The sequence below is a fragment of the Argopecten irradians genome, chromosome 1 (assembly GCF_041381155.1).
Source record: "Argopecten irradians isolate NY chromosome 1, Ai_NY, whole genome shotgun sequence".
Taxonomy (NCBI): domain Eukaryota; kingdom Metazoa; phylum Mollusca; class Bivalvia; order Pectinida; family Pectinidae; genus Argopecten; species Argopecten irradians.
The window spans coordinates 15,230,774-15,240,760 of record NC_091134.1 but is presented as its reverse complement, the minus strand read 5'-3'; positions in this window follow the sequence as shown (position 1 = coordinate 15,240,760).

Here is a 9,987-nt window from a genome sequence, read left to right as displayed (position 1 = left end):
AAAAGTCTCTTTAAAAAGTTCATTTGGTATTAATGAACAGGGTCTCTTTAAAACTCAGTGAATAAAGTGTTCATTTGGCATTAATGAACGGGGTTTCTTTAAAACTTGATGAACAAAGTGTTCATTTGGTATTAATGAACAGGGTCCCTTTAAAACTCGGTGAACAAAGTTTTCATTTGGTATTAATGAACAGGGTCCCTTTAAAACTCGGTGATCAAAGTGTTCATTTGGTATTAATGAACAGGGTCTCTTTAAAACTCAGTGAACAAAGTGTTCATTTGGTATTAATGAACAGGGTCTCTTTAAAACTTGATGAACAAAGTGTTCATTTGGTATTAATGAACAGGGTCTATTTAAAACTCGATGAACAAAGTGTTCATTTGGTATTTATGAACAGGGTCTCTTTAAAACTCAATGAACAAAGTGTTCATTTGGTATTAATGAACAGGGTCTCTTTAAAACTCAATGAACAAAGTTTTCATTTGGTATTAATGAACAGGGTCTCTTTAAAACTCGGTGAACAAAGTGTTCATTTGTTTTTTATGAACAGGGTCTCTTTAAAACTCAATGAACAAAGTGTTCATTTGGTATTTATGAACAGGGTTATTTATTTAAATAAACAATGAAATCCATTGATTGCACGACTATCAGACAGTGAATTGTAAAGTCCCAAATATATTATTAGCATGCTCTATGTACTGGATTGATTTTGGAAAAATTACATATTTATAACATGTATATGTTCTATTGTATTTGTTAATAGTTTTTATTGTCACTGGAGATGACTCTAATATGTGTTGATAGTACATGATTAAAGTATGTTTAACTGCCTTGTTACCAGGAAATGTGTTGTTCAAACTATTTTTCTAGAAAAAGACAGATTTTCAAAAGTTTTTGTAATTGTGTTTTGATAGGAGATACATTTTACAGTTTTATGTAAAATCACAAAAGTATCATTTGCATGACAATAATTAGCTGCACATTTTCTCCAGAGATTAGCTATTGCTGTATATTGCTATATTGTGGCAATGAGTTTTCTTAAATTGTCATTTTCTTGCAAAAATACAAAAAAAAAATTAATAACGCACAAAATTACTGTATTAATCCAATAAGCATCCAGGGAGCTTAGAAATTACAGCAAATAAATTGATGCTTAAAGATGCTCCATCGCCGACAGAGCATAAATGATATTCATCATTTGAACAATAATTGGTGTTTAATCGTGTATATATATGTCTAATTAACACAAAAAATAACGAAATAATTTATTTCGCCTTTCGTGCATGCGTAATCATTAATTCATTCCATATAAGATATAGTGCCACGGAATTTTTTCGGGATGCAATTAATCATTTTTCATATATTCAACTTCAAGTAAAATTAGAAGCTCAAACTTTTCAATGGTGGTAATAGTGTAAAGTAAGTAACTTTTGCAACTGAAGAAAAAATACTAAATCGTCTGCTCCTGTTTTTGATAGTGAAAAAATACCGTTTGTCAGCGGTGGAGCATCTTTAATAGAAAAGGACATGCCTTTCATAAAACTATTGCACAAAGTAAGTCATCAGTCAATTTGCGAAATATTTCAATAAATAAACCTACACAGTCTTCATATTTTTTCAGTCTAGTGTAATTTGAGGTATACATGAATTAGTTGAGGCCCCAAAATGGAGGTGGGAAAGGGGGCTATTAGTGATGTGGGCGCTTATTGGGTCGAATACAGTAAGTTGTTTTCAGTATATATTCGCATTTATCGTTCAAAGAGGAATTTAAAGATTATTCATAATACAGGTAAGAGGAACCTCTTGTTGTGCATGAATATATGTGTTTGTATAACAGAAAGAGACTTCATACAATCTATGTTGTAAAAGGAGTGAAGATACCTATATAGTTGTTATATAAGTCTGTTACTCTTATCTTTTTATAAGCAAATGTCATTTCTGTAAACAAACATACTTTCGCGGCGACAAAATTTCCCATTTTCTTGTCTCAGGACCTTTTCCTACCAATTAAATGTCATGATTTACAGTTGTAAAGCTGCATTATGCATGGACTTGTCGCCGACACTTTTTTTTTAAATTTACTTTTGCAAATTTTTACCAAGAAATATGTGAATTTTAATCACACACAAAAATGAATTGATTTACAGTATATTTTTACAGTAACTTATTCATCACTATTCAAATACATGTAGCCCTAATTACAATAACAAATATTATGAACATTATTCATATAACAAATTAATCTTCGAGTTGGTGCTCATCATCCTATATTTTTGCCATATACATTGATACAAATACACACCCACACAATTTGTTTCAATCTTATTGTAGATAAGCTTTCAACACTGGGTAGTTTGGTGACCCTACCCCTATCCTCTTTCATGAACACCAGGTGTCTGTGCAATACTAAATAAATTTTATGGTAAACACACTTATTTTGATGCGATAAAGTGATCAAAATTAAGCAATTTTCTTGATTGATAAAAAGCTAAAATACAATTACCTCTAAAATTCATACATTTTGCAGTATATACGTTTTTTTCCTATTGTTTTCTACTTAAGCAGTTTTTGGTAAAGGTTTTGAGATGAGATACCAAAATTATGTGGCTGAAGTACAATATCTTGATATTATGACACCGCAATCACTGGATGGTGGGACTGAATCAACAGGAAATTGTACTTCAACTAATTTGTCATTTTTGAATGTTGAAATTGACATATTACCTAAACAATCTTCTGGAGATTAATTATGAAGTTACAGAATGTGTTATAATGAATATTTCAGTTATATGGAGACTTGTGTTTGTAAATGTTGTTGATATTCCCATGACTCTTAAGTTTATGAACATTGATGGTTTGATTGATGCAGGTCTTTTGTAAAATTAATTTACAATGAATATGCCACTTTTTCAATGTAACAGTTTTTTTTATAAGTACTGTTGAGAAATATGTATATTGAAATTGACATATTACCTAAACAATCTTCTGGAGATTAATTATGAAGTTATGGAATGTGTTATAATGAATATGCCACTTTTTAAATGTAACAGTGTTTTAGCCCACCATCATCAGATGGTGGGCTATTCAAATCGCCCTGCGTCCGTGGTCCGTGGTCCGTCGTCTGTCCGTAAACAATGCTTGTTATCACTATTTCTTAAAAACTGCTGCAGGGATTTTGTTCAAACTTCACATGGAGGGTCCCCTTGGTCCATATTTGTGCCATACAGATTTTGAGGCTGATCGGAAAAACAAGATGGCCGCCAGCCAGCCATCTTTGATTTTGGCAGTTGAAGTTTGTTATCGATATTTCTTGAGAACTACTGAAGGGATTTTGTTCAAACTTCACATGGAGGTTACCCTTGGTCCATATTTGTGCCATACAGATTTTGAGGCTGATCGGAAAAACAAGATGGCCGCCAGGCAGCCATCTTTGATTTTGGCAGTTGAAGTTTGTTATCGATATTTCTTGAGAACTACTGAAGGGATTTTGTTCAAACTTCACATGGAGGTTACCCTTGGTCCCTAGTTGTGCCATACAGATTATGAGGCTGATCGGAAAAAAACAAGATGGCCGCCAGGCAGCCATCTTTGATTTTGGCAGTTGAAGTTTGTTATCGATATATCTTGAGAACTACTGAAGGGATTTTGTTCAAACTTCACATGTTGTGCCATACAGATTTTGCGGCTGTTCGGAAAAACAAGATGGCCGCTAGGCAGCCATCTTTGATTTTGGCAGTTGAAGTTTGTTATCGATATTTCTTGAGAACTACTGAAGGAATTTTGTTCAAACTTCACATGGAGGTTACGCTTGGTCCCTATTTCTGCCATACAGATTTTGAGGCTGATAGGAAAAACAAGATGGCCGCCAGGCGGCCATCTTGGATTTTGATAGTTAAAGTTTGATATCCCTATTTCTCAAAAAGTGCTGAAGGGATCTTTCTCAAATTTAATATGTAGGTTCCCCTAGGGCCCTTGTTGTACATATTGCATTTTTGGACCAATCGGTGAAACAAGATGGCCGCCAGACCGCCATCTTAGATTTCGATAATTAAAGTTTGTTATGGCTATTTCTCAGATAGTACTGAAGGGATCTGTCTCAAATTTTCATATGTAGGTTCCCCTAGGGACCTAGTTGTGCATATTGCATTTTGGGACCGATCGGTAATAAGATGGCCACCAGGCAGCCATCTTGGATTTTGTTATTTTTTGTTATCGCTATTTCTCAAAAGTACTGAAGGGATCTGTCTCAAAATTTCATATGTAGGTTCTCAGGGCCCTAGTTTGTGCATAGTGACTGATCAGTCAAACAAAATTGCTGCCAGGCAGCCGTCTTGGATTTTTATATTCAAAGTTTGTTATCGCTATTTCTCAGAAAGTATTGAATGGATCTTTCTCAAATTTCACATGTAGGTTCCCCTAGGGCCCTAGTTGTACATATTGTGATTTGGGACCGATTGATCAACAAGATGGCCGTCAAGGAGTCATCTTGGATTTTGATAGTTGAAGTTTGTTACCGCTATTTCTCAAAAGTACTGAAGCGATCTGTCTCAAATTTGATATGTAGTATGTTTGAAAAAGTTTAAAAAGTAGAGGAAAAGATCCATCTTTCCTTTGTCAGATATAGATCATTCTTTGGTGGGCGCCAAGATCCCTTGGGATCTCTTGTTTATAATACTGTTGAAAAATATGTTTCAAGGTAAATACTGATTGGTCCTCAACTGACATCTACCTGCATGTCAGTTACATGGAGACTTCGTTGTGTTTGTAAATGTTGTTGATATACCCGTGACTGTTAAGTTTATGAATGTTGATGGTTTGATTGATGCAGGCCTTTTGTAAAATTCATTTACACCAAACATGTATTTGTTGATGCAAGTAAAACTTGTTAACTCACACAAAAGTTTTTATTGTTCTTACCACAGTCCGTCATTACAGCGTTTTTGAATTTCATTTGTATGCCATTATTCCTATGCACATCCTCGATACTCCAGGGGTTCCGATCACTTACGATCTCTACACCCCTGGACTATCTCATAGTGAAATTGAAGGCAGCTCAGCTGAAAACATTTGACCAATCACAGGCCAGCAAAGGATTTTATCTTTGAAGACTACAGAGAGAGCGCCGACGCCTAACATCAAAGCCACACAGTCAACCACAGTGTACCGTTATACGGTTCTTTTGATGTACATCAAATGACTAAATTACCTGTTCTATTCTGTTGCCTCCAGTTTTACTATGAGATAGTCCAGGGGTGTAGAGATCGTAAAAGTAATCGGAACCCCTGGAGTATCGAGGATGTCCTATGCATAACCACCTTGTTATTATGATTCACAGATAAATCTAGTGTCTTATCCTGTGAGAGAAACTTCTTCACATAGTTGTTTTTAAACAAGTAGAATTCCATGATGTTAAAGTGAACAGTCGGACAAGGATGGCTAAAGTCGGTAAAAAATGGTGTGAATGTATCCAGTATAATTTCTTATGAAATGGAAAAATAAAAAATCTCTCGTCAAAATCTGTCTGTGTACGAAGAAATTATTTTAAAGTATGGGAATTCTAAAACGTCCTCCCGGCTCACTATGTCCGTGGTTACATTTCCACACAGCCTCACTTTCGATGCTTTCAACTATTCTTTACTTTAATGGTCAGAACGGGGAAACTTAGCAGAACTTGACCGTCATATTAATATGTGAGAACTTTTGGAAGGCCAATGAACGCATTTAGACTGGGGTTTTTTTTTGCCCGACTATTCACTTTAAGAAGTGTTGTCACAGACATTCAGTAATTTTTGCTGATTTTGTGTTGTTTTTCAGATGCAGTGAATGGTCGATTTATGAAAATTCAGTTTTTTTATACTTAAATACCAAAATGTCCCAATACATTTGACTTAAAAATGAATTTTAAAAACATAACAGCTGAAGCTAAACATGTAGTTAAGTATTTCAACAGTCTTCTTTATAGATGCTAGATACAAAATCCTAGTTTGTTTATGCCCATCTAAAGGTGCTTGAGGCCTATGTCAGTATGTATGATCATCTTATATAAATAATTAATACAGGACAAATGATTGTTAACAGAACTAAGCTAATTATGACCAGAACACACTTAGATAATGAATGAACATATTGACCATTTAACCCTTGGTATTGATTATATATGCATACAGCTCAACTAGACTTGGCTGAAGACTGGCTTGCCATTTAGATGTCAACCAAGTTCCAAATATCCATGACAAACTAAATTTCTCGTTACCATATATAGGGACCTTTTTCACAACAATTTAATGAATGTTTATTTTTTTGTGATCTAAAATTTGTAATTTTTTTCTTTAACTATGTAGTTATTTGATGGGCTGTGGTGGACTGAGATGTTAAGATTTTCCCTACATTTACCATAAGCTTTTATTATCTTTTTCCCGCGAAACGCGTTTGCGGGGATATTGATTTGGGCGTCCTGTCCGTCCGTCCGTCCGTGCGTCCGTCCGTCCGTCCGTCACGAGTATCGTTTCCGGGCCTATAACTCCTAAACCGTTCAACTTGGCTAGCATGAAACTTTCTGTACATGCTTAAGGGCTAGAGCTCTAGTTGTGCCTTTTTGCTAATGGGAACTCTTTCATTTTCGACACTTTTTTTGTTACCATGGACAACTATATTCAAAATTACCATATTATTAATAGTTTCCGTTCTATTCCGGGCTACTAATGTTGTGATCTAAACTTCTAGGGTTTTACTTTACCACCTATATTTGAAACATTTTGCCCAATTTCTTATAGCCTGCAAAATACACAAAATTTAATCACACATGAAAGCAAGTTGTAGCTATAGTAGCTAAAATACTTACTCTATCTTTATTTCTGAGGTCCAACGTTCAAGTGTTTGTTTGGATGCTAAATTTGTAATTATTTTTTCTTTAACTATGTAGTTATTTGATGGGCCGTGGTGACTGAGTTGTTAAGATATTCCTACATTTACCATAAGCTCTCCACCTTTGGGATGCCGGTTCGAAACCCATATGGAGCAGTTGCCAGGAACTGGTCGGTGGTTTTTCTCCAGGTACTCCGGCTTTCCTCCACCAACAAACCTGGCACGTCCTTACATGACCCTGGCTGTTGATAGGACGTTAAACTAATAAAACCAAAATTTAAAGTAATCATTTGATAACCACTTATATGACTACATTTAATTCTCGACTTGTCTCAATACATGACTATTCAGTATTTGGTTAATCTATTAGATGCAATCATTGCTTATATCCTGATATTAATGCCGGACTTTAGTATGGCCCTAAATGACCTTAGTTGTCAATGGGCCGTAAAACTCAAACAAACAAAAGTATTTGTTGGTAAGTATTGATTGTGACGTCATGTGATTGCGAGCGTAACATCACACTTATAAAAGAAAATGACGTGAATTTGGCTCCATGACCTAATGACGTCACAATGGATACCTACCCGCAAGGGAAGTAACTCTGTAATATACAAAGACAGAATAGTTGGTCACCTGGTTTAGATGTTGTAGTACTGCTATACATTTCAGTATATATTATCACAATAGGCTTTAAGATACTGGAATCCCACCTACATGTATATGACTCTACTCTGGCTAAAGTCCTATGTCGGCTAGCTAGCTTACTTTAATATGCTTTCCAACAGATCTTCATTGTCACCTACCTGTAAGTTGTGCGAAATATACTTTAAGCTATAAATAACCAATAAGTTATTGATACCACACCTTCTCTGTAGATGTTCGATTCTGACACACCTGTCCGCTCGTAATACAGGTAATTAATGATTATACAGACAATTAATAATGCATCAATATATCGCTGAATACAGTAACAAAATTACACCAGATAAATCGGACAGTAGTACGCTGGGCACAATGAAAGTCGTATAATGAAGCAAGCTTATCAAGCCATGGGCATAAGGGATGGATTCATAAAAAGCAAGTCATGAAGATCAAGTTGTAATCTGGAGAGACAACTGGGATATAGAGATTTAGGAGAAGTTCTAAAAGGAAGATAGTGTGATATGAATGTAACTATGGAAGTTTGTGGAAACTTGGAACTAATGTGCTGTGGAAATTCACAGACTCAAAGAATTGTTAATCGGATAAAACAAAGTCTGGTGAGGAAAATGAATATAGACATATTATGGTTATCATGCAGTTTTATCCATTTTCCCAGCTGAACATTCCCAGGTACAGTATATGTATGTGAATGCATAATTTTGAAGCTCAGGCTTGTGATTTAAATATAGCTAGGAGTTCTGTGTGCCTGGTGTAATTCCCTCCCTAAGAAAACCTATTACTATGGCATTTCCACTGAAGGTTCGTCCTCCTGGGGACAGTTCCTGCCCCTATCATACTGATAAAGACGTGATCTATGTCTGTGAAGACTGCCCCCAAGGAACACTTGTATGTTCTGAGTGTGTGACTACCAGACATCGCACTCACAGACTGGATAATCTCGCTAACACCATTCCATGGAAGAAGGAACAGGTTCTCCGGTTCATTGATGCAACTGAAACAGATAAACTTCCATCTATTCAAAAAGATATTGCTTTACTAGACAATAAACTATTGGAAAATAAGACAACTTTCCAAGATTTAATCCTAGATATCAAAAGTCATGCTGATCGTTGGAAGGAATATATTGATAATTACGTTGAAAAAAACGTTCAGAACTTTCTAGAACTTGAGAAGGAAAACACTGAGATATTACTTAAACATAGGTGTGATCTTCTGAATGAGAGTTCAGACATCAAGACCATTCTGAGTAACCATCGCGATACACTACATGGCGGAAATCACGTCCAGATCTTTGACATCAAGACAAGGCATTACTCCGAAACAGCATTTCCGCAGATGAAAAAGGCCAAATTCAAGAAAAGAGAATTTTCAGTAGAGTGTTTGTCACATGTGTTTGGATCAGTTTTGATAGAGAATGAGATTTTACAAGAAAAACATGTAACAGACACAAGAAAAAAGCTGGTTTCATCAGCTTCATTTCTTAAACCAGAACCAATTCCTAAACTTGTTCGGAGAAATTCAACAGGACGAATAAGGGAGACATCACCAACCAAAAAATCAGAGCAGAAAGCTGCAAGTTTAAAAGTTGAACAGAATCCAAAATTTGTACGTCGTAATTCAATAACTGAACATTTGGTTAAATCCACAAAGAAATCTGAGTTGAAACCTGCCATAAAGAAATTATCACATACACGTCGTCATTCTACTACAGAAAGTATCACAAGAGGCATCACATGTTCTGATAATGCAAAGCAGCCTTCAAATGGCAATGGCACACTGGAAGGTCAACATCAAGGTCATGTTGAAGGTCAAGGTCTCTTAAACAAATGTGGCTATACTCTGGTTGCCCCTGAACAGCTGCTGAGGTTCGAGGTGAATAGTGGGTCAGTAGATTTCCTCTACCCAACCAGCGATGACCTGGCATGGGTATCCAAGTACAACGACATCTATGTTCGTCTTGTGGATCTAATGGGTGATCCAGAGGAGGAAGTGGATTGTCAGTCCAGTATTACAGCGGTCAGTGTGGCTCCGGACACCGGCCATCTCTGGCTGAGCTGTCTCGATCGCAGCATCAGAGAAATTGTCCCACACAATCCTAAACCACCTCCTGTACTCAACTCTGAAAAAAACACAAAGTTAATTTCACCTCAACCAAAGTTGATGCTGCGTCGCAAAAGTGCCGACCTGACTGGGAGGGAAAAGAATTTAAAAACCCTACAACGTCAGAGGAGTGTTGATTTTACAAACAACCCTGAAGGAGCAAGCAAATATCTGAGAAAGAGCAGTTTTGACAGCAGCCTCAGCAATCAGGCGGCAACCCAACCGAAACTTAGTGCGAATGAGCTGAAAAATACAAAACGTAGGAAAGCTATCTCTCGGTCTCTCAATGAGGTTGAAGCAAGATTAGCAGGAATAGGAAAAGATGGTCAATTAAACTCACACAGTGATGAGAGTTTG